A 26,618-nucleotide genomic window follows, 5' to 3' on the forward strand; every position below is an offset into this window, starting at 1 on the left:
TAAGATGTCTTGGGTTACAACCACGAAATGGCAGGTGGATTTAGATTACCTGGGACAAGATACCATTGGTATGATTCTGGAAGTTTGCATTTTTCTCTGATTCTGTTACCCACAAAAGTACCCCATTGGTCATTTCTTCGTATCCACGCTATATCTGTTGAGGAGTCCGTCCAGTAATAAACTGGTATTGTAGGGATATCCAGAGCTTCACGAATATAGTTTGCTAATCTGGAACCTAAAACACAAGAAAGAAGTTCTAGACTCGGGATTGTCAAAGTCTCTTTTGGCGCAAGTCGAGATTTTGCTCCTAGAAGCTGTACCGAAATCCTATTATTATCTTCACAGCTCAGGAAAATTACTGTTGCATATGCATTCTGACTCGCGTCGCAAGAAACATGTATAGACCATTTTTCTTTATTTCCGTAACCTATGCGTCTGTTTACCTTCAAGTTAGATAATTGTTTCAATTCACTATACCATTTCTGAAAGTCCTTTTGGATCTTCTCTGGAAGCGGAGAATCCCATTCTGACTTAGCTGACCAGGCCTCCTGAATCATTAGCTTGGCTGGCAACAATGATGGGATGAGAAAACCGATGGGATCGTAAATACCTTGTGTTATAGACAAGAACTTCCGTTTAGTAGGATTTTCTGTTTCAGCGTCAAATTTATTGCAGATCATTAAACAATCCTCCTTTCTATCCCATTTAATCCCCAAAACCGAAACTGGAGTTATAAGATCTTCTTTAAACAAACTCCTGTTCTCAGTTGACAACTTTTTTATTTCTCTTACCGGCCCGGACTGCCATAATCTTAAATCCATCTTAGCTTCAGCCGTAATTCCAGTTGACTTTGAGATAATTTCTTCTAATTCGGACGCAGTGTCTACGGAGATTACGCAGTTGTCAATATAGAAGGACTTCAAGAGTCTGTCAGTAACTGTTTTGAATTGTTTTGGATACTTGTTCAAATGGTGTCTTATAACCGCGCTGAGTAAAAAAGGGCTACAAGTAGCTCCAAATAATATTCTGTTATGTTGACAGACTTTAATTATATTTTCCTTCTCCCACGATAAAAATCGCAAAAATCGACGATCTTCTTCCTTAACTTCAATTTGGAGGAAGGGTCTTCTAATGTCGGATACAACAGCAATAGCCTTTTCTCGGAATCTCAATAATATAGTGGGAATTTCTTCTATCAAGTTTGGTCCTTTGAAGAGACAGTCATTTAGGGATGGTGCTCTTCCAACTTTGCACGAGGCGTCAAAAACTGGTCTGATAGACGTAGTAGCACTCTCTGGCTTAATAACTGGATGGTAACACAAGTAATGGCCTCCTACTTCTTCTAGTTCCTTTTTTGAGACTTCCTGTATGACATTTTTTTTCCATTCTTTAAAGACTAGGTCATAATCTTCAAATTTACTTAACTTCTGCAGTCTTCTTGTAGTGCTAAACAACCTTCTTTCTGCTTCATTTCTATTTGAAGGAATGTTTGAGTTAATACAAGTCCATGGAAGACCAACACGGTAACGCCCGTCTTCACTTCTTGTAAGTTCTTTGAGGAACAAATCATGGGCTAGCTCTTCTTCCTTCTTAGACAACGTTTCAGTGGGATCATTAATTCCTATTGTCTCTAGCCGCCATAAATCTGGAATGCTAAGTTCTCTCAGAGATAAATTAGTCATCAACGTTAGCTGTACCACTATTCACGTAACCTTGGGATGGATTCTCTAACTCACCGCAAATTGTACATCCAAGTTTTGTCTGCATTGCCGTTAGACCATTGTTCAGGTGCTTGATTCGTCCTGCTAGGAGTTGGCCATAAACATCACTGCCAATTAAAATTTCTATTTCAGGACAAACCGTACCAATATCTGACACCTATAATCTATGTCTCTTAAGCTCTTCTAGAACAGACTCCTTTGGAATGCGTGGAATGTTCCCACATATCTTTTCTTGGTCAAGGAATTCGGTTGTGATAACAGATTTGTGACCATTACCCGGTGCACTTAATTTAATTTTATATTTACTATGAGATGTAGCTTCTATTTCTGCACCTCCAAATACCGTGTGGGTAATAGTTGCTGTAGCGAGAGGCTTAAGACCAAGTTCTTTCGCTGTGCTCTTTAAAATATAACTCCTTTGGGACCCACTGTCCAATAGTGCCCTAACCTTCTTAATTTTCTTATTACCCTTAATTAGTATTTCTAGTGTCATAAGAGCAACTTCTCTTGAACACTGCTGATTTGCAAGTGGGTTCTGGATATTCGCTAGGGGTTTACATTTATCACTAATTTCTTTCGTTTTACCTATCTCAGGACAGAAAAGCTCTGTATGAGGTTTTGAGCAGACATGACAGCGTACAAAATCTTTACACATTTTGGCACGGTGGCCAAAGCGTAAACATTTCAGACAACAGTTCTTTTCCCTCACTTTCTTTATTTTTTCTTCCAGAGAGAACGATCTGGCAACTACGCAGTCCTTACTTTCATGCGACTTACGACAGAACAAACACGAAATTTCTTTAGCATCGAATAAACCAGCTGCAGTAGGGTACTTGTTATCCCTTTTCAGTATTTTCTCTTTTACTTTCTCTTTTGAGAAAATACTTTCAAAGCCTGCCCTGGCTAACTATAATCTTTCTTCACCCGCTACCTCCCTCTTCAAAAAGTTCATTAACATCGTTAAACTCGACTTCGAAAAACTCACTTCACTATCAGAATCTTCCTTTCCCCTAATATTGCATCTCTGCCATGCTCTTAAAATATCATCAGGTAAGCAGGATTCTATCTTGGGGTATAGCCAGGCTGAACTACTCTCTATATCAAGCCCCATGGATTCTAAAGACCTTAAATGTGCTTCTACCTTGGTAAATAAGTCACATAATGATAATCTGTCTTTACCCGTAGCTTGAATATTTGCTGTAATTAATTTCAAAAATTCCCTGACATACACTTCGATAAGAATTTCTTTATCCCTATAACGATCTTGAAAAGCTCTCAAAGCTTTTGAATAATTTTCTGAAGTTATCGGGTAACTTTCTAATAAATTCCTAGCACGAGTTCCAGGTTCTACAGCTCATAGCAAATATTGGAACTTATCACAATCATCTAATTCTTTATCTTCATGTATCTGATTCTGAGTTAATTAATTTTTGCCCAAAATGGCAAATAATTAATTAAGTCATCAAAAGGTTTTATATTCAATTTAGGTAATTTATTAGAGTTACTACTGACATCAGAATTACTAAAATCTGCGTCATTTGAAACTTTGTTTACATTTAGTAATTCACTAACTTTTCTTTGAATTGTGATGAATTGATCAGAATACTCCTCGCAGCTTATAACTTCGGTTTCTAAATCATCTTCAGGGGCACTGCCCTTCATTAATAAATCTAGTACCTCTGAATCATAAGATTTTAACTCAGCAGCTATCGTTTGTAACTTCACAATTTTATCTTTTAATACAGCTTTATCTGCTTGAGCATTTTTACTAATTTCGTTCTTTAGAACCTTAACCGTTCTAGTGAAAGCACTGCGTGCCGTTGCACGTTTTTTCTTTATCATATCAACATTCATTTTTACTTTAAACTCCACTCAAATATTTTATCTTAAATTTTAAAGTAATCCTTCTAACGTAATCTTATTTCCTCAACCCTTTATTGCAATCTTACACATAAATTTGTTTTACGTTGAAATTACTTTTATTCAAAAACATAAAACTTATAATATACATTTTAAGCTGAAAATCCTAAATATTTATTTCTATTCAACTTAAATATAAACATGCTTTCATTCAACAAACTGCATCTTCAGAAAATAAACATATTTCAAGTACTTTCATTTTCGAAAGCATAAATAACTAGTTCTTTAGGACAACACGTCCTGTCGCGGACGCCAAAAACTTTATTATATTACGTAATTAATCAACTACTGTTGATCGAAATTGTCAGAATCCGCTGACGTATGCAGGTTCTATTTATATATACTAAAAAAAAAAAAAAAAAAGAACAAAAATTCATTTACCTGTTCTTATGCATTGTTGAATCTGACGGGATGTTTTAGCTGGCAATCTTCTTTACAGAAAAACCACAATTGAATTTCTTGATATCACATTTTATTTAAATAAAACATTCAAAAGGAAAAAATTAAGATTTAAATACATTTTCTTGTACAGCCTCTCTTTTTCTCTTATGGCTGTACGAAAACAATTTATCCGTCTATGAGACGGATTCGAAACTGAACAATCTACTGTTTACAAAAAAGAATAAAAAACAAAAAGTTTTAATTTCTCTCGCTAATGGGACCTCTGGCGCCCTCTAGCGAGAGAAAGCCACTTTAGATGAATATTTAACAGCGTTGTTCATTTTTCATCTCTCCTGTTTCGAAATAACCTAATGACTCTACAGCGGTGCCCTAACTAACGACTATCCTCCACCACCAAGATTTGGCGATTAAGGCCTCTAATCCCCAGTCGCACTTTAAAAGTGGGATTATATAAGGTATTTCTCCCGCCTTCTTAGCATGCCTTCGTGGTGTAGTGGTGAGCACGCTCGATGCGTATTCGAGAGGACCGTGGTTCGAGTTTCGTCGAAGGCATTGCTCATTTTTCATCTGTCCTTCTTTCAAAAAATACCTAATATTTCTACAAGGTTATCCTTAAATTAAATTGTTAGTCCAGCACTTAGAATTAAATGCCCCGCAAATCGTGCATTATATTATAAACCTACTATTCAAAATATTAATAACAATCTCATCCATTGTTTTCACAATTCATAGTCAAGAAACATAACCAAGCTTACAGACATCGAGTACAAATCTCTCAAGAATATCCCATCAATCAATAAAGGACTATTCTTTGGCTGTAAATGTAAGTAATTTCCAAGATACGCAAACGCAGACTCACCGTAATAATTTAAAAAGTCCACTACCTCATATGAGCTGCGGAGATTTTTCTCGCAGCAAAGCAACGCTTATGGAATGCATTTGCTAAAACCAGATTTTAAGCCTGTTGAATATCGATAGTTTGTCCCTTAATTTGAAAAAACTCTTTACGCGAGCGTTTTCAGGATTTCTTTTCTGCGTAATGTAAAATATGTGTTAATTTCTTGCAGCTCGGGCCCTACTTGCCGTTACTGTGCCCTGCAGAGATATAATAAAATGGAAACACAGGTTTTTTTGATCGGTGTCCCCCACAGTAAAGGGTTTCGATGCCCGCTAAGTTTTACTTCCCGGCGCTGATGCCGTGGAGGACGAAGTGAGTTTTGAGCCGCTCCTGAAAGCACGAGATAAGATTTCGTGTGTGTAAAATATATAAAAGAGGGAGCCGTCGTTCGACAGTGGCTCGAAGCGCATTTCCATGGTTGCGCTGTCAATGGTGGATTCGAGTTGCCTGCAGCTCAAACGTACTATGAACGTACACAGTTTGTCCGGATAGTAGTAGGAATGAACTTTTTTAAAAATTTATTCATAGTTTTGACACATCGACTCAATAGTTTTCAAGATATACGCCTTCTGCATCAACACAACGTTTCTAGCGACTCTGCCAATCACTGAAGTCCCCCTAGAATGCAGAGTCTGGAATGCTCTTCAGCTCCCTCGTTGCTTTCTTTTCAGTCGGGAGAAATAGAAAGAAGTCTGAAGTAGCTACATTTGCCCCTGCATTTGAAAGACTCAATAAACGAATCGACCGTGTTCGCCCAGCAATCGGCTGGGTCATGAAGGCTCCATCACGACAATGCGCCAAGCCACACCGTCTTTGCAGTCACGGAATTTTTGACCGAACATGGCACCACACAGCTTACCCAGCCACCCTACGTCCCAAATGTCATGATGTCCCAAGTGTCATGATGTCATGATGTTGAATGATGTTTCTTATCGCCAGAATATCTTGGTCGCTAAAATTTTCAGGATCCTTTAAATACTCATAAATGCTTCCAAACTCAGGATCCTTACCCAGTTCGGTTATTAAAGTTTCTCGGGAATTTATTGTACAAGCTGTGAGCATTGCCACCTTTACGGTATTACCTTCTTCATCGATTTTAATTCTGGATAGGGCATCTGCTACGATATTTTCCTTTCCGGGGTATGCTTGATTACCAGATTATATTCTTGTAGCTTGAGTGCCCATCTTATTAACCTTGGGGATAAGTTTTTTCCTGAGTACAATCTAGTTACCGCCGCATGATCAGAGTACACTGTTATTGGCGCCTTTCCAAAATAGACTCGGAACTTTTGCACTGCTAACAGAACTGCAAGTGCCTCTCTCTCGGTCGCGGAATAGTTTCTTTGTGTTTGATTTAAAGTTCGGCTAAAAAATGCCACGGGCTGCTGATTTTGCGAACGTACCGCTCCTACCGCATAATCCGAAGCATCCGCTGAAATTTCTAAATTCTCATCCTTTTCAGGAAATTTCAACACAGGGGCTTGCGTTAATGCTTATTTTAATTTTTCGAAAGCACTATTGGCTTCGGCCGTCCACGAGAATCTTGCCTTTTTCCTTTTTAATTTTAACAATGGTTCAGCAATAGCTGCAAAATTTTTTATAAAGGACCTATAATATGAACAAAGTCCTAGAAAAGAAGAGAGCTTCTTCGCCGTGTTTGGAGTCGGATACTTTTGTACAGCGATTATTTTTGATTCGTCTGTCTCTATTCCTTTCTGAGATATTTTGTAACCTAAATATTTTAATTCAGGGGCTGCAAATTTGCACTTTTCGACATTAACTTTCAGACCGGCCTCATTTAATAAAGAAAACACCTGTCTTAAATCCTGTACATGTTGGTCGAGATTATCACTAGTAATAATAATATCGTCTAAATAGATAAATGTGGACTTTCCAAGAACAGGCCTTAACACAATGTCCATACATCGCTGAAATTTTGCCGGGTCCCCTGAAAGGCCAAACGGCATACGCAAAAATGCATAAGTGCCAGACTTGGTTATAAAAGCAGTCTTAGGCACGTCCTCAGGCCTAACCTCTATTTGAAAATAACCAGTCGTTAAGTCTAAAGTCGTCATATATTTGGTGGATGTTATGTTCCTTAGAATTTCTTCAATAATAGGTAACAGATATACCGGATATTTAGTTATGGAGTTTAATTTACGGTAGTCAATTGCGAATCTTCACCTTTTTGGATGTGTCAAAGGATAGTCATTATTTTTCTTACATAAAACCACCGGGCTAGCATAACTACTTGAGATGGGCGTTATGATCTTTTTACGTAGCATATCGGTGATATGCCATTCTAAAATTTTTTCCTTGTTCTTATCATACCGGTATGCTTTTTGGCAACCTGGCATTGAATCTCCGGTGTCAATACTATGGTTAGTAACCTGAGTAAATCCTGGAATATCACTAAATAACGAAGCAAATTCACTTACCACTTGTCGGATTCTTCCTTGCTCGTCATTAGGCAGGTGGTCAAGATTTAACATCGGCGGTTCAGCCTTTTCTGCACGAACTGGTTTCATCGTCAGCTTAAGGGACGCTTCATTAAAATCCAGCGTTGCTTGTGCCTCTGAAAGAAAATCTATTCCTAAGATTATATGTGCTTGCAGATTCTTTACTATAAAAAACATCACCTTTACTTGTTCGTCCTTGATACGGACATACAGCGGTAATTTACCTATACACTTATATTTTTCTCCTTGCGCCGCTAACACTGTCGTATTATCCGAATTATATATGCGGTATTTCCGAAAATACTTCCTAAAAAATCTTCTGCCACACAGGAACACTGCGCGCCTGTATCCTGGAGTGCGGTGGCTGGGATATTATTCACCAACACTTCAATCTTCGGAAGAGTCAAATTTTTCACCATTACTGTATTTAACTTGAAGGAAGAGGGGTTTTCGTGGCCTTCGGATTTCCGCACCCTCCCGTCAGCAGAAATCCGTTTTAGTTTAAATTATTTTTCATTTCCGTGCTTTCCTTCTTTTTCCACTGGCCTTGAGACTTTTTTCCTGGATTGCTATTGAACTGTCGACGTTCGCCGGCTGTTTTTGAATGCTCGGGTTTCCTTGCCCACTGATTCGCTTTGCTTCCGTAGCCGTGTGCTTGAGTTTGCTGTAATCCTGGCGCACCAAATTGTTTCGCTGTTGATATTGGCGTCTTCTTTCAATGTCCGCCGTTCTTCTACTTTCAAACTGGATTGCTAGCTCAAATAACTTTTCCAGTGTAGTCGGGTTTCTTAATTCAATAAAGTCTTGCACTTGGGGCAGTAACCTCGGCAAAATCACTTGAATTATCTCAGGATCCGGACGGTTTCCATACAAGAGTTTGAAGACGTGAATTTTTCTTAAAATAAAGCTTGAGAGGTTTTCGATTCTTTGTTGATATATACTAAAAAGTTCCGTTTCTAATTTCGCACGATCCCTTACAACAGGGAAGGCTTTTAGTAGGGCAGTGTTGAAATTCTCGTAAGTATAGGTGGGACTTCCTGCTTGACTCAAGAGACTTCTGCCTATACATTTGAACCAATTAAGCGCTTGGCCCCTCAAAGCGCTGGTAGCTAAGGTAACTTTTTGAAATTCGTGCACGGGGTAGAGCATGAAGTGGTCATCCAATTTTTCCAAAAAACTGGTTACCGGTGAGTTTCCATTAAATGTTGCTTCTGGTTTCATTGAAGCGCGCATGGTCTGGACGATGTAACCAAATCCTTCCAGGGAGGCAGCTGGCATTTCTGGATTCTGAGCCGCTTCTGCAGGCAGCACAGGTTCTTCTTGAAACTCGGCCATGGTTATTCTTCTTCGTTGGGCGCCACTATCAGGTTCAATGTTCCGTATTACTTTCTTCGGGAACATGCAAGGACCTGACTCGGAACAGAGAGCTTACTAAAGCTATGTTCAATCACTGTGGGAAGTAGACAGGATACACAAGAAGGGTATACAAAACCCTTTAATTTTCTCTATTTACAATAACTTCCGTACTTCGGAATACACAGACCCGCTACTTGTGGTCTAACGTAAAAATATAAAAATAAAACTAAATTCTAATTTAACTTTAAAATAATAAACGTGGAAGATTGGCTTTATATTAACAGGAAGCCGTATGTAGTACAGAGAACTGTGAACACTACAATACGTTTAAAAATTATCAAGAGGATTAAAACCTCTAGCCTGGAAGGCAACCAGCAACTGAGTAAAACTTCTAAGGTAAGCGGCCGGCTTCGACTCACTGCTTCCTCTCTCTCGCTTGGCAAAAAGCCACAACTTAAATACTTGGCGTTCGCCAGACAAACTTTGCATAAATACATTAACGCTTATAATTCTGGCCGGAAGTAGAAAATAAGAAGTGATAGTAAAGATTTAAAATAAAATAAACGTTAGTAAAACTTAAGTTCCTTACAGCTTTACATATTACCCTAGATCTTTATGTAACTTGTTACATCTTACCATCAAAATATCGCATAAGCAAAGAGTTTGTTTGCGTTAGGACGCGTAGCATCCGGAATGATTGCCGCTTGATGTCCGCCTTGTCGGTTCCTTTTTGACCTGGCCTCCGCTGAGTCTTCGAATGTGTTTTGAATCCTCGGTCCTAGTTGCTGCGTACTCGTTACGGTAGTTTTAGATACTTCTTAGAAAACGCCGTAATTCCCTAATATGCGCGTAATTGTGCGCAATGAGTGTGTTACTCTAGCTGTGGTCATAAAGAAAAGAGCTATTCCGTCGAGTAGAAAATCGAAAACGGGGAGAATTTCAGAGGAAGAAATTTAAAAACTTTATTTAAAAAGAAGTTGGGTCTCCTAAGGTAGATTCTTAAATATAAGAATAAATGAAGATTGTTCTAAACTGCTAAATGTTAAGAGCTGGACATGAAAAAAATAAGACCTCTGGAAAACAAGCCCTAATACGTATTTTAGAGCAAAATGAGTATGAGACTCAGTCTTAATTTCGGGGAAATGCCGAATAACTTAAAAGTTTGAGACTGTCTTAATTATTTCCTAATTATTCATGTTTGGTATTAATTCCCATAAACTCTACCTCCTCTACCTCCTCCTTCATTGGGAAATGGGAGAAAGAACATCTGAATTATTTTTCTTACATTCTGTTTACTGCAATCTTACCCCTGTCAAATTCTAGCGATTGGACATAAGATGCACAGGTATTGATTTTGGGCGTAGAAGTCCAAAGAGAAGAGTGCTACCCTAAATTTAGTAATTTCCTCAAAGTATGCATATTTATGGGTAATTGTAAAGTGAATATGATTGTTAATGACAAAACCACGGATGCACTAGAGTCAGGGATAATTTCGACCAAGTTGAAGCAAGTGGTATAATGTATATTTCGGAGTACTTTGAAGGGTCGTTTTAGCCAAAAACATGTGTTCTGAGAAATGGATATTTGACTAAAAATTCCCATACGATTATAGCACATTAGTCTAGAATAACCTTCTGCAAAAAGAGGTATCATAACGGGTCTCATTAAAAAAATTACCTTTGTCACAACTTTATTGCTAAGGCCTTTCGCCAATATTCTTATTTATTATGCGTGTTGCATGATAAGTTGCTTTCACGAAAGTCTATTGTGCCTCGGGTATGGCAAAGATTATTCACATAATTGATGAGAATGAATAATGATAAGTGAACTTTTATCATTCATGTGATGAAAGTTGACTGGAATAGATAGAAACCTATATAAATTTTATTTGAAAAGTCTCCTCGTTAATTAATTTTAAGTTCTGATTAGTGGATAAGTCTTGTTGTTGTTCCAACTACTTACATCATCACCATTTTAGGTTTTGTTTTACTGTCTTTTCCTTCTAAGGTGTTTTCTCCCTCAATTCTGCATCCCTTCGTGGTGTAAATAGAAGCACACTCGACGCGTATGCGAGAAGTCCAGGGCTCGAGTCCCGGCGAAGATACTGCACATTTTCCCGTCTCCTGCTTCCCTCCCCTCCAAAAATATCCCTAAAGACTCTACAAGTAATGCCTGAATTAAAACTGTTCCGCGACGATAATCCGTTTTCACCAGGATTTATCCCTGGGTCCCCTCATCCTCAGTCGCCCTTTAAAAGGGGAAGCATATAAAATATTTTCTTTCTCCTTTCCGCATGTCTCGTGGTGTAACTGAAAACATACTCGACACGTATTCGAGAGATTCAGGGTTCTAATCCCGGTGAAGGCAAAAGACATTTTTTGTCGCCTACTTATATATATATATATATATATATATAATAAAAAAAACCTAATGACTCTACAAGTGACGCCTGGATTAAAAAGGTGAAGGACGATATTTCATTATCACCAGGATTTAGCGACTGAGTCCTCTGATCCCCACACGCCCTTTAAAAGACGAAGCATATAAAGTATTTTTTTCATCCCTTTCCGCAACCTTCGTCTTGTAGCTAGAAGCATACTCAACAGGTATTCGGGAGTTCTGGAGTTAGAGTCCCGGCTAGGGTACTACACATTCTTCCTGACTCCAGTCATATCAATCTTGCTATAAAATAAGATTTTCAGCCATTTTTGTTAAGTGCTGTATTCATTATATTCACCAGATCGAATACTAAAGTTATGTTTCTGGATGCTGGGCTGAGTTGGAAGCGATGTTTCTCGTTTTCCTTTTAGTCGCCAACAAGATCTAGCTGAATTGTGTCGTGAAGTTTAGAAAGCCTAGAATAATATTTCGCAAGACAATTTCAACACTTGCAATAATGCATCTACAAAGAACTGAGACAGGCTTTTGTATTATTAATGGATTATATTCTTTATTGAATTTAATTAGAAACGATTACTGCTTCTTGACTTTGAAATCATAATATCATTCCTTTGTTATGATCTAGAAATTTCCTAAATTTTGAATAAGGACCAATTTGATTCACGGTTAAGTTTTCATAAAATTATTTTTAACTTCACAAATGTATGTGTACAGTTTTCTAGTTAGCAATATTATTTGAAAATATTTCTAAATTTTGAAAATCTCTTCATTGTGTTGTGCGCAAGCAGTAAACCAATTTATTTGAAGTATACTTACAAAATCCTGGTGTCTTTTACAGAAAGGAGAACATTTACTGAGCGGGATTCTGTATTGAACGTCCATCAACTTTCATAATACTTTTTGTAAGTTATTAATACATAAATAGAGTTATATAAGAATTACTAGTTTACAGAAATTTTATGACAAAGAATGTTAATAGTATTTATTTTTATTATTATTGCTTATTATTATCACTGTTATTACACACATTAGCCACTATACAGCGTGTTTCTAAATGAATATCGGGGCTTTAAAGCTTTGCAGTATTTATTACGTAAAACTAAAAATCATAATTAATACATGAAATGAGAGAGCAACTCAAACAGTTCTGTTTTTTGGTACGCGCATGCGCCAGAAAGCGCTAGTAGCAAAAATGGCAACTAGTGATCCGGCGATGGCGACTAGCGACTAATAACTAGCGACTAATAATGGCGACTAGCGACTAATAATTCGGTCTTTGCAAAGTGATAATAACATCCGTAGATGGTATCATCAGTTTGAAAATACCGACTGCCTTTGCAGAGCGAAGTGTAAAGGACGACCAAGGGCAGTGAAGAGAGTGTTGTGTTCATAAAGGATCGTGTGTATGTGTCTCCACTACCAGCTGACCTACCCGACCTAAGAAGCTGACCTACCCGATCTAAGAAAAAGGAATGAGGCAGCTGTTGCAACGATTACACCACAAACATTAATCAACGTTTGGGAAGAACTGAGCTATCGACTTGATGTGTGCCGTGTGACAAAAGGTGCTCACATTGAACACCTGTAAAGCTTGTAGGTATAACTGTTGCTCTTTCATTTCATGTATTAATTATAATTTTACGTTTTACATAATAAACACTACAAAGCGCTAAAACCCCGATATTCATTTAGAAACACCCTGTATTATTACTATTAGCATACACTGTTCATAAGACTTTCGCTATAGTCTGATTTAAAGATATTGTCAGAAAAGTACCTCGTTCGTTTTCTGTGGAAGAGCATCTATAAATCGTAGATGCAATTTTAATTTTCATTTGCTATCAAGTATTCCTTTTCATTTGGTCATTCCCCTTCGAACTTTAAATTTAATAGCAAGAGGTTACATTTAATCTCTTTAAAGTACGTCATTTCTGAATGAATGCGTGCTGTGTGAAACTTACATAAAACTAGTGACGCACAAGCTTACTTAATGGCAAAAAGTAAAATATCAGTCTTCTGCGGAATAATATTTTCTTGCTGCATCTTAAAACCAATCAGATTAACGCTACTGAAGTCCAAACGATGGATAACATAAATATAACATAAATCAAAACATAAATTCCCTTATCCTTTTTTAATACTTAATTAGGAACCTATTCTTTTAAACTGGAAAAAAATCGCTCGCCCCTTTAATTCCATGCACCGTTTCTGTAACTCTAACAGTGTTCTTTCTCAAACAGTATTGTATTCTCTCTGCAACATTACTTTAAATGGAAAGCTATTCGTCCAAGGACGTATCTTCATTGAAAAAGGAAAATCTTAAGTACCATTTAATCTCTCAAATAACCTACATTTCATGATTTATACACGAACATACACATATATGTGATGATGGATGAAGAATATATATAAATAACGCATAAAGTAAAAAAATGTTATCTCATTTATTAGTTTTTGTTAACTTTACAATTCGAAAATCAAAACATCAAACTTAGGCACTGTATGCCAGTTCTGATGGAAGAGTTTAAAGGAAGAGTTCGTAGATTAAAAAGCACATATATAATAACGATACTGCTTTCTCTATTTCAAAGAGGTGAGCTACAGGTAAAACTGCCGCCTTTACGGTATAGTGGTTAGCGTCGCCCGCAGAAGGAATGGATGTTTGTAAATATACAGTGCCTGTGCGGCATCGGAGCACTTTAAATATGCGGTGAGCCGAAAGTCCTCTAGAAAGGTTGGTGGTAGGAAAAGAGGGGTGGGAAACCCTCGGACTCATGCCCCCAGGTTGCTCTCCATCAAAACTGGGGTGGAACTGAGCTAAATCGCACTGTTACCTGTATGGTGCTTAAGGCTGTTGCCAACGACAGGCGTAAATTTGAGCAATTTGCCACGAGGAATATCTTGAGCTTGCGCTGACTATAAGTCAAACAAGTGAGCATTAACAACACCTATAAATAGAAAGCTATAAATGGTAAAACTTCCAGTATTTAATACTCTATGTTACACAACAATGGCCCTCAACGGGCGAGCCCGGATCAAACTACTAAATAATGTTAGTCTGATTACTATTGTTAACTTCGTGATTTAAATACCGCTCCTCCTCATTAAATATTCAGCAAGATTCCAAAACTACGTTCTGGCCGGAAGTAGTAAGTTGAAGTTAAGAATTTGACAGGAAAGGAACTTTAACTTAAAAATTAACTGTTAATAAAATTAACAGAATCCTTACAACACCAGAAAGCATGCGAAAAGGAGACAGAAAATACCTCATATACTTCCTCTTTGAATAGGCGAGTACAAATTAAGAAACCCATTTGCCAAATCCTGCTGGTGACGAATTATCCTCCACCACCTTTTAGTTGGAGCACCACTCTAGATTCAATAGGTATTTTGATGCTGGAGACTTGAAAATTAAATTATGCATTGTCCTCGTACAAAATCGAACTCCGAACCTCACGAATGCGCATGGAGTATACTTCCAATTACACCATGAAGCATACGAAAAGGAGAGAGAAATTACCTTATATACTCCCCCTTTTAAAAGGCAACTGGAGATGAGACGACCCAATCTCCAAATCCTGGTAGTGACGAATTATCATCCACCACCTTATAGTTCAGGAGCCACTTATAGAGACATTAATTTTTTTAAAAGGAGCGGTGGAAAAATGTGCAATGCCCTCGTGAAGATTCGAACTCTGGACTTCCGAAAAACGTGGCGAATGTTCTTCCAGTTATACCACGAAGACATGCGGAAAAAAGGAAAAAATAAATTAGAAAATTAGAATATAAAAAAAAATTAGAAGATATAAGAACTATCTTGCATCATTCTACTCAGCAAATATTTAGATCATGTGATCAATAAATATAATTTTTAAAGTTTTGGTTTCGACTGGAACAGAAATGCAGGATCTTCTCTTCCTTAGATTACCACGCTATTACTACCCTTTCGATCTCCCATAAGCAATTTGTAATTTCTGGTTGATCATTATGTTTCGAAAAGATACACTCTCAACTTGATTTTGGTAGAAATTCTGACTCTATGAGTTCTATCTTCTACCTTTCTATTTGGTTTGAGGTAGGGCCAAGCCGACTATATTTAATCTTCACTCGTTTTAACATAAAATTATTAATAGTATTGCAGAATAATGAGCAGAAGTTTGCGAAATCTTACATAACACTTTGAGCACGATTGATATCAAGAATATATCGAACAGATTGATATCAAAACAGCTAAAGGTAACCATTTTGGGGTGATCACCTCCTTAAGACGCCTTTTTCTGAAAATGACCATTTTTTCTGAGAATATGAATGAAAATCACTTCGACCACGTTCGTAAATGGTCAAAGTAGCCTGGAACTGCAGGTGGTTGTCTTACAGAGGATTCGCTTTATTTTTCGAACATAATTTTAAAATAAATAAAAGATTCTTAGAAACTTTGTAATCTGAAGTACATACCTAGTAGAAATATCTTAAGAAATAAAGTTTGCTGCCAGAAGTAAAGTAGAACAAATATAGTAGTTTTTTTTTATTAGATTTTATAGAATTAGGTATTATTGTGTGTGAATGTGAAATATATGATTATGCTCCAAGTTTTAAAAATCAGTCCATTTATACTGATATTTAAAAAGGATTAAATTCTATTAGGAAATAAAAAATAATGGGAATTCTTTTTTATTAGTAGGCTTATTTAACATATGAATGTGTTTATTATTTTCCATCTTCTTTATCGCTGTTAAAGCGCAATCATAATAAAAGCATTCTAAAATCACGAAGACGAATCGAAGTATTGGTTTCTCCTATTGCAAAAAGGCTTTCCTCTTCAAATTTTCCTTTTTACGCAAATAGAGTGCTTTCTGCACCCTTTAAAAATCAATAATCAGGACTTGGTGCTTCAGCTTGGTTATTTAAAAGGTCTTCGTAAATTTCAAGGCATGGTAAGAGAATTTTTGAAAATCGATTTCGAATTTTCTGTCCTTTTCCCTAAAAGATCTTAATTTTAAAATCAGAGCACTACAAAGAACTTTCTTAAAGACAATTTGCTTTAATTGCGGATGACTTTGGTCTTCTGTTGAGACGGTCGCCTTAGAGAGTTGAAATTAAAAAACCAATATCTGTTTGTAGCCTTATAATGTATTTCTCCCTCCTTCTTAGCACGTCTTCGTGGTGTAGTGGTCTGCAAGCTGGGCGCGTATTGCAGAGGTCCGTGGTTCGATTCCTGACGAAGGCGTTGCTCATTTTTCATCTCTCCTGTTTTCAAAAAATACCAAATATCTGTACAGTGGCGCCCGAACAAAAAAGATGGTAGGTGATGATTCTTCACAGACAGGATTTGGCGACTTCTTCCAAATAAATCGTAATGTCTCTACATTGGCGTCCGAACTAAAAGCGTTTTGGAAGTTTCTCCACACCCAGGATTTGGCAATTGGTTCCCTTAGAAACCCCAGTCGCCCTTTAAAAGGGGGAGTATATAAGGTATTTCTCCTTCCTTCTTAGCATGCCTCCGTGGTGTAGTGGTGTGCATGCTGGGCGCGTATTCCAGAGGTCCGTGGTTCGATTCCCGGCGAAGGCTAACATCATCTGCTTCCAAATAATACCTAATTTCTCTACATCCTGAGAAATAATATTTGTTTCGAGGCGGCTGCCGTATTAAGTTTCAATATAATGGCTGCCTTAAATGCTGTTAAATATAGGATATTTTGCGTAAACCTTTCAACACCTTACCATAAGCTAAATTTGTCTATTTCAATGTTCATGCCTCAAAGTTTGCTTCGTTAGCTTGGCGTTTTACAAATGACTTTTGAATTTTTCAATAATTAAAGGATAAAAACTTGAGTTCTACAAATGAAGTGGAAATTACGTTTTTACAGAGGTATCATGCATATGAATATATCCTACCGCCATTGTAGAGAATTTTACATTTTTACTAGCAAGAAATGTGAAATATCAGTAATAACCTAACCGGATCACGCATCAACCATTTGCTAGCTAGACGTGTGAACCACTTCCATAGCGAGAGCATATAACGAATTACGCAATAATTCTTTGCAACGTTATACCAGAAACAAAGTATTACAACTAAAGAAATAACACTGTACGTATATTCCTGTGAAGAAGATTCAATTCATTAAAACTAAGCGTTTAATGTATAAATTAGATATTTTCAATAAACACTTTAAGGGAATAATTTTGCTTAATAGAAAATTTTAAATTCTGATATATAAACAATTACAATGTTGCGTTAATAAATGTTAATTAATTAATAATAATGTTATAAACAATAATAATGTTGCGCCGAGTTCGTGGATTTGCAGTGATTGATGACAACATTTGATGAAGAATCAAAATTTAATTTATTCGCCAGTACTACTCAGGAGAGTTTCGAAAACGCGTTTACAATCGTCGAAAAGACTACGTTAAACACGGGAAACAATCAACAGCACAGTCTTCAGGCTACAACGGTGAAGACAGCTTCAGGGCAAAACACTAAGTACAACTCCCGACTCAGTTCGGTCGCTCTCAAGCTAATCTCTGAACTCAAAGCATTACTACTGAACTCAAGACAGTCTTCACGATAAACTGCTAATCCGCTTACAGGCAGCGTTTATATAGCTTTAGATCTGCCTTCGACAGCATTCTGGGTAAAACTGGTAAGAATTCGTTCTGAATGTTCTCGCTTCGTCTATGGCATATCGTCAATTTTCTCGCCAAATATCCTTAAATGGGCTATTTTGCGCCAAATCTGACAACCCTGCTTTTCCTTGCCACTTTGAGGGGAAGCTATTTTACCGCAGCTGGGCGTTTCGTAATAATAATAGAGCTATGTAGAAGTAAAATCAGAGGCTGTTCACACATTTTTTAGACAACGTATATTGTATTCACAAAACTAAATTACATAAAATTCTTGTGTTTTAAATGTTCTATTTGACATCCCTTATTCTGAACTATCTTTCGGCATCGCAATTTCCAGGATAATAATGCTTTTAGAAGTGCCAGAAGAGGTATTCTATCCCATTCTTCCAGAACAGCTTTCCAGAGTCCTGTTAGGGTTTTGGGACAACGTTTGGATAATACAGTTTTTAAAAGTCCGAAAGCACAAAAATCTATGTGTGACACATCGGAAGATTTAATAGGAATATCAGTGAAGTGTATGGTTTTGATACCAGTTTTTTGTTCTATTTCTTTTAGGAAATTTACAGTGGATTTTGATGTATGACTGCTAGCTTTGTCCTGATGGAGTCTCACAGATTGATGGCACTGTGGGTAAAGCGATGGTATTTCATTCAGAAAAATTGGCGATAAAATATGTTCCTGATAGTATTTGGAGTTAAACTTGACATTTTTTTGCACTCTCTTTATTTTTAACTTGCCATTATAAGAAAAACCAGCAACAATCATGAATCCCTTAGGCCCATATCACACGGCGTTTGTTTCACACGAACAACTGTTTCGGACAATCTTTCTGCCTGGTTTACTATTGAAAGAAAGACGTGCGACTTTTTCCTTCCTTTCGAAAAAAGTTGCAAGTTGTTCGTTTTCAACCAATCAGCTATCAGCGCCGAATGCTGTTAGCTTGTTTGTAATGGAGAACCAGTTTTCCCTGTGTTAACCCCAAAGCGAGCTGTGGTCATTGGCTGTTGTGACAAAGCAGAAAAATTGTTCCAAACAGTTGTTCTTTCGAAACAAACCGACGTGTGATAGCAGCCTTAGAAAGCCTTTCTTTCGATTCTTTGAACCATGTACTTAAATTTTTTTTCTCCCCTTTTATGATAATAAATGGCTCTTTTTCTGTTACAGTCATTTAAATACACCCATGCTTTCTCTATTGTGACAATTGTTTTCCATTTTTCTTTGGATAAGTGTTTCTAATATAGAATTTTGCAGCGTGTCCTGCGTCGAGCGATATGCTTTGGAAGAAGACGATGCACATTGCGTTTTTTCGCTTTCTTAGGATTTAAATCAACGTTTATTATTTTGTTAATAGTGGACACCGAGCATTTTAATGATTTTGCAACTGTACTTTGACTAGAGGGATTTTCTTTTAACATTAAACAACGTACCTTTGCAACAGTCGAAGATGTCCGTTTTTTCCTTGGATACTTGTTTGGAATTTTCGTCCCACTTGAGGCTCCAATTAGACTTTTTTTTTCCTTTCTTGTTGATGATATTACCAATTGACGCTTTAGATATCACAAAACCATGACTCTCACATCGTTTTTGGATAACGGAGTATACATATTTCTCTTCGGAAAGAACGTAAATGTAGCCTTCGAACCACTGCTTTGTTAAATTCGCCATTTTGAATAAAAACAAAACTTTCAAGCCACAGACGATAATTTTGACTTTTAAAAACATAGCAAAATTGCAATTACTTCTTTTGCAGCAAACGAGTTTTTATTACCGCTTACCAAAATCATCTAAAAATTGTGCGAACAGCCTCTGTATATTTTCTTTCAATAATAAAGTAAGTAATTGATTTTTATTTTGAATCATATTAATAAACATAATTACACTTTGCTCACAAAAAAAGGAATATTTCCATACCTCCCGTTCAACTGAGCGTGACGAAACTTATCTTGCGTTTTTAATGTCTAGAAAGAGCGACTTAGAATACATATTAGATTTATACATACACGAAAATCGTCTGACACGAAATCGGAATTCTCTCAAAAGATATACCTATTTATTTCCATATTTTGATTTCACGATTCAAATTATGCCAAAGTGCCACGTTTTGTAAAAATCGCTATAGTAGTTTTTAAAACCTTAGCTCTGAAAATTTTAGCGTCTCAATGTTAATTGAATTTGGCATATATTTACTAATATCTACTTTTTTTCAATTAAACTTGCTTGATTCCTTTTTTCACAATTCAAAATTTAGGTTCAATCCAAATAAAATTCGCAGCTGTTTTCTGATTTGCTTTTAAAATTTATTTTTTAGTAATTTTTATGAATTTTTCGAAACAATTTTAAATTATAACCTACAAAAGTTTCACCATCATCTTAAAGCAAATGTATTTCTAAGGATACCTGCAAAAGTTTAGAGCTTTTTATTCAAAATATTGCAAGATATACGTGAATTTATATATCGGCGCATTTTGAAATTTCGCATATTTGTTACAAGGGATATTAACGTCAAATGTGGCTTACGCACTTTGTTAAAATTATTTAAAAGAATTTTTTTTCTTTCCTGCGCAATGAAAGGGTAAAGAAAATAGGTTACCATAAATTAAGAATTTCGCCAAGTGAATTATTCTTGTCGTAAACTGAAATATTTGCGCTAAGATAAATCTTTTAATTTCTCAGTGAAATTCTCACCAAATATTATAAAATTTAATATTTCGGCATAATTTGAGTCGCCGAACTGAAATAAAGAAAAATATCCGTATGAAATTCAGAAAATATTCTATTTTGTGTCAAAATACCTGTGTTAGGACAATGCTATATGCATATCTATTTTAAGTCGCACTTTCGTGACTTTAAAAACGCAAGTTAAATTTCGTCAATTGACCCAGTAGAATGAAAGATGTAGAACTGTTTTTTTTTTCATGTGCGCGGTATACACTAACTGAACACAATAGCAAAATTATTTTCATATCCTTCAAAATAATGAAATAAATCATAGTTACTTTTGTGGCTTTGAAATTTACTTAATTCGGATTTAAAGAAATTTAATTCAAGTCCAGTCCATTTCTATAAATGAAACGCCAATATAATACTGATAAGTGAAATATTTCCTAACTTATTATCTCAATACCTTCATAAACAAAATAATACTATTTAATGAGAAGAATTAAATTCTCTGTTATTTTCACATTATTTAGAAAAGACTAATTAGGAAGAGTCTTTCTCAGCCAAGAAAAAAGCAGTTTCACCTACGTTTGCTAATTTAATAAGCAAAATGAAATCCCTTAATTAAGACTAATGGAGTTAATTATATTTCCCATTATTTTAATTCGTCTGGATTCAATAAATAAAAAATATTTTTGGCTACAAAGAGTGACTTTAATACTTTTTTGCCCATTTTAAAAATAGTGATAGAGAAATATTGCAGACGGAATTTATGTTATAATTACAGCTTTTAGTAAATTAATTTTAATGCAATTTATATGATGAAAGTCTGAACTAAATCATCATTAGACACATATGTGCTGTTATCTATCGTAACCATTAACAATTCTCCTGTATGAGAACATAGTTTATTATTAAACGAAATATTACAGTGGGGTGTTTACACACGAAATATAGGTAGCAGTGAAATAAGCCAGAGAATACTTAAGCCATTGTGGTGTCGGAAATAAGCATATGGTTAAACTGTAATGAAGCTAACTACATAAGTGTGCTTTGATATTATTATATGAACAGCTGAATTGTAGTGTAATATGCATGGAAAATCGCTAATTTCGTTATGTAAGCGATGGCATAGGGAAGATACAAAACATTTGATAGCTATATTCGATATCTATGACACGCGAAAGCTTGAGATATCCACTAATCTGGGCGAAGAACCTCTGAAAAAGGCACTGTAGCGTTTCGACCGGATGCCGCTTTAGGGTATGTCGCAGTAGATACAATTTAGGCAATTCCCAACATAACACTACAGTAAGTCAGTCATTCATGTAAATTGAAGTAGGTAGGAGCAGCATGTCATGTCCAACAAAATCGGTCTCAAAGCTACTGTTCGTTCATGGAAAACAGATCCATAGTTAGAAGCACATTAGAAATTGGTTTTTGCTTTCAGCCAGTAGAGGCAGTTCGCCTTCGTATTGGTATTTTGAGCTGGTTCACTATAAACGGTGTTTCACGTTTCAAACGTTTTGGAATCTAGAATTAGTTTTATTATCTATTGCATATTTTGTAAAGCTTTAAAGAGTGTTTGATTAACAAACTCAATTATTTCAAAACGAGCCATGGCAACACTGTACGGAAAAAAAAAATCCTCTTTATCTCCAGCGCGCGAGAGTATGTATCGGAAATTCTAAAGATATGCTCTTTCTAAATTATTTCGTGATATTGCTGTTGAATTGAATTTTATGGTTTAATTGCGAAGAACGTGATATTTAATAAATAAAGATAACACATAAAATATTAAAAAAAACCTTTGGGCGTAATTTAAAATCTGAAACTTTTCAGTTTTTTTAAAAATATTCTAAATCCGAAAGATCGAAATAACGATTACTATTTATAAATTTATATTTAATAAGCAAAGGTAACACATAAAAAGTTAAATAAACATCCCTTTGGGCGTAATATGAAATCCTAAAGCTTTCAGATTTTTTTATTACTAGTCCAAAGGGACTAGTAATAAAAAGAAGTCCCTGAAGGACTATAGTTTTCGTTTTGGGATTTTGCGTTGGTTCCCTATAAATGTCCGTTTCACTTTTCAAATTGTTACCACCAAATGTTAGAGTCCTGCATTATATTTGAAGAAATAATATAATGAAAAATCTGCATAAATGTATGTATATTTCTTGCGTTGTGATAAAACAACGATACATATAGTCATCGAATTTTGAATGACATAATCCTGCTGCAAATATGGGCATCTGGAAGCCCAAATTTGAAATTTGGAATTTGTTTTATTATCGATTTCATATTTTGTAAATCTTTAACGAATTTTTGATTAACAAACTCAAGGATTTGAAAGCGAGAAACTGCAACGTTGTACAGAAAAAGCATTTTTATCTCCAATGCGTTGAGACTCTGTATCGGAAATTCTAAAGATATGCTCAATTTAAAACTCTTTTGCGATATTGCTCTTGAACTGAATTTTGTGGTTTAAGTACGAAGAACGTGATATTTAATAAATAAAGGTAACAGAGAAAATGTTAAAGAAACGCCTCTTTGGACGTAATTTAAAATCTAAAACATTTCAGATTTTTAATCTTTTTTGTTTTGCTCTGCTTTTGCTTCTGTATTTGTGTGCTAGAATGCAGCTAAGATCTCCCTTCTTTTTTTGTAAGCACAAAAACCAATGCATCTACAGGAAACAGATGAACTTGAAATGGACTATACCTTTTCGGCCATGCATAGGTTTGAGTCTTTTATCCGTAGGTGAAGAGTACTGTATTATTAACCCGCGGACGCGCTTACAGCTAAGAATAGCACAGTCGAATCTTTGAATATTGTAAATTTTGCGTGATTTTAAATTTAAAAAATCGACACTTTTTTGTTTTATTGTAAACTAAAAAGACCTTTAAACGTTTTAAGACTCTGAAAAGATTAGCTTTATTGATGTTTCCTAGATACATTCATTTAAAACGCAGCGTGGTTGTGACAGTTTCAGAGAACTTTTATTACCACGTGATGGCGACGAATATCACAGTCTTAATATTCAAAGGGGATTTAGCGTTCTAAGTTTAGTGTTTCTGAACGTCAACTCTTAAAAGAATTTTTTCAGTTCCACAATTGCTTTGATTTAAAAAGATTCTGGGGAAAGAATGAATGCACTGTTACTGAAGTAATTTTTATTAAATTATAGTGAGAAAATTAATCTCGAGAGAGATAAATTCCAATTAAGTATTTCATTTACTAGATTTTATTCTTACTTTCTTTACAAATGTAATACGTGCATTATTACAAAATGCATTCTTAAATCTGATTTTCATTAAATTCAAGTTTAAAATTTTGTTTTATTAAGACAATAATAAATATCTTCTTTCTTTCTTCTTCTTATTATTATTACTATATGAAGAATTCAAAACGAGAACCTTTTAGATTAAAATTAAAGAAAATTTGGTTCAATAATTTTGTTCACTTTACAAGTATTTCTCCCGTTTTCTTAGCATGCCTTCGTAGTGTAGTGGTCAGCACACTGAGCGCGTATTCCAGAGGCCCGTGGTTTGATTCTCGGCGAAGGCGTTGTTCATTTTTCCGATCTCTTGCTTCCGAAGTAACCTAATGTCTCTATAGTGGCGCCTGAACTAAAAAGGTGGATTCTCCAGAAAGAGGATTTGGAGATTGGGTTCCCTAAAAACCCCAGTCCCCCTTTAAAATGAGGAGTATATAAGGTATTTCTCCCGACTTCGTAGCATACCTTCGTAGCGTAGTGGTCAGCACGCTGGGCGCGTATTCTAGAGGTCCGTGGTTCGCTTCCCGGTGAAGGCGTTGCTCATTTTTCATCTCTCTTGCTTCCGAAACAACCAAATGTCTCTACAACGTTTAGTGAAAACAAAGTAGTTTTTGATAATCGATTGATAATTAGGGACGATATGTGGCTGGCAAACGTAGAATGTAAGTGCTTGGTGTAAAATACGTTGGAAAGGTAAATCGTAAGGGATTTTCTCCTTACTTCTTGCGTGCATTTGAGGTATAATTGGCAGCATATCCGGCTAGCAATGGGGGGGAGTTCGAATCCCATTGAGCACTTTGCTGATTTTTACTGCTGAAGTCACTTAAGTATACTTTGATAAAGAAAATGTGGTGTTGAAATTTTGTGCGATTACTACGGTTTAATATAATACATCATAAATCATTACCATCCGACTATCCCACTAAATGGAAATAGGTGCAGTAATCAGTTGAAAAGCATTCATGAAGCGCTGCCCAAATATGAGACTAGTATTGATTATCTCCATGATTCCTATTCCAACAGCGCTTAGGCCAAATTCTGAAGCATTAGGCACCCAACAAAAATTTCAGAAGCTCAAACAGGATGTTTTGTTTCATCCATCACTTTCTTCAGACACTGCTCCACGGATTGGTCTTTATCGAGTTTCTCAAGTGAGAATTGGGTTTGCTGATATTTTTATGTAATGGTAAAAAAAGTGATGCGATTGGGTGAGACGATGATGCTCTTTGATTTCAAAGAGTGAACACAAAATAAGATTCTTTGCATCAGTATTATTTACCTCAAAGTACTATTTACCTCAAAGAAAAATGCACTGTTTTGCAGAGCATTTTTATCATTTTACCTGAAATTTACTTTTCGTATCAGAAACGTGCTCTACTACTTTGCCAGTTGCCGTATTTTCCAACGTATAACGCGCATCGGTGTATGAAGCTCATCTACTCAAGCTGCATATTTTAAATTCTAGGTATATTCGCCGAATAACGCGCAGCCAATTCTTTACGACGAAGGCTAAAAGACACATGTGAAATGTTCTTATGTTTGAGGACATTAATTCGAACATTTGTCCTAGCTTTTTGAACAACGGTAAGGGAAAGGAGAACAATGTTTGAGGGTAGTAAAGAGGGTGGAATGTATTCACTGCAACAGTCCGAAAGAATGAGAGCACTTCCAACGTGAATGAATTAGTGAATTAATGGAATTAGGAATTAGATTATTTTCCTTTCTACAGTCATTTGAAGCCGTAATTTTCAAGTGAAAATCGATTTGCTTTACTTGAAGTACAGTTGATACACTGCTCCTTTTAGTAATAAATATAACTCTCGCGAAGAGAAACAAACGCAGTGCTGGTTTCAAACGCAAAGCCATTCATTTTGGGAAAGAAAATGGAAATCGTGCTGCATCAAGGCTGTTTGGTGATGGTGAAAGATGGAACGGATAATGTTATTTATTTATAGATAAAACAAAACAATGATGATGAAGATGAAAGAAAATTTGATTGACACGCCTGAAGATATAACGGAAGAAGAACGTGACGAACTCTTCATGTTATCCAATCATGAAAATGTTTAATTTCATAGGGTATGTCATTTTTTAAAAACATAAACAGCGTTTTGGTGCATGTAAAAATCTAATTAGCCCAAAGGGGCAATTTGCACAGAAGGGCTATTAATTTCGTTTTGACATTTTGTGTTGAATCACTATAAACGGCGTTTAATTTTTTAAATTGTTGCCAGCAAATATTATCGCCCTGTATTATATTTAAAAAAAATAAATAATGTAGAATCTGCATAAATGTATGCATGTTTCTCGCATTGTGATAAAACAACGGTACCTAGAGCCATCCAATTTTGAATAACGTACGTTTCCACCCGAATATGGGCATTTGGAAGCCCAAATTTGGATTCTGTTTTATTATCTACTAGCAGCTACGCAGCAAGCCTTCGTCTGTCTTTTAAATGCCTGCCAACTTCATAAAAAAACCTCAAATTTTAAATAAAATGTATTACATATAACAAAATTACAATGGAATAAGCAATATCCCTTAATACAAATATTAATTATCCTAATAAATAAATTAACCAACATCCCGTTGCCTTCTCCCAACAAACGTCCAGTATCCAAGAGGAACATTCAATTTGAAATCTGCACAGAATGATCGCACTCATTTTTCCAAGTGGCAACAATGTTGATTTTCAACAGTCAACAATCCAGTATACAACTGAATGAAAAACTGCTGCCAAAAGCAGATTTCTAAAAGAATGAAACTATTCAAAATGCTGCGACAAAATCGAAAAGATAAAATTTAAAAAAAACATCTGATTCGAATTTTGAAAAACAATCGCTTCGAGGTGCAATGGCTCTTGTCTAGAGGCGCCTACGTACCGAATTTCGTT

General features: G+C 35.9%; 1 protein-coding gene across 2 annotated transcripts in view; it reads right to left on the reverse strand.

Moving 5' to 3' along the window:
* The window catches only part of LOC118196210 (uncharacterized), a 213,962-nt gene that overhangs the window by 146,123 nt on the left and 41,221 nt on the right, over positions 1-26,618 (reverse strand). Inside the window, exon 1 of one of the 2 annotated variants that reach the window (XM_035367630.2) lies at positions 4,023-4,204. The exons of the other annotated variant lie outside the window; for it this stretch is intronic. The gene's annotated coding sequence lies outside the window, so the exon portion shown is untranslated. Of the gene's footprint in view, positions 1-4,022; positions 4,205-26,618 lie in introns of those variants that run through there. 2 annotated transcript variants of the gene reach the window in all.

The sequence above is a fragment of the Stegodyphus dumicola genome, chromosome 2, assembly GCF_044657685.1.
Source record: "Stegodyphus dumicola isolate Sdum_Otavi_A_Nest chromosome 2, ASM4465768v1".
NCBI lineage: Eukaryota > Metazoa > Arthropoda > Arachnida > Araneae > Eresidae > Stegodyphus > Stegodyphus dumicola.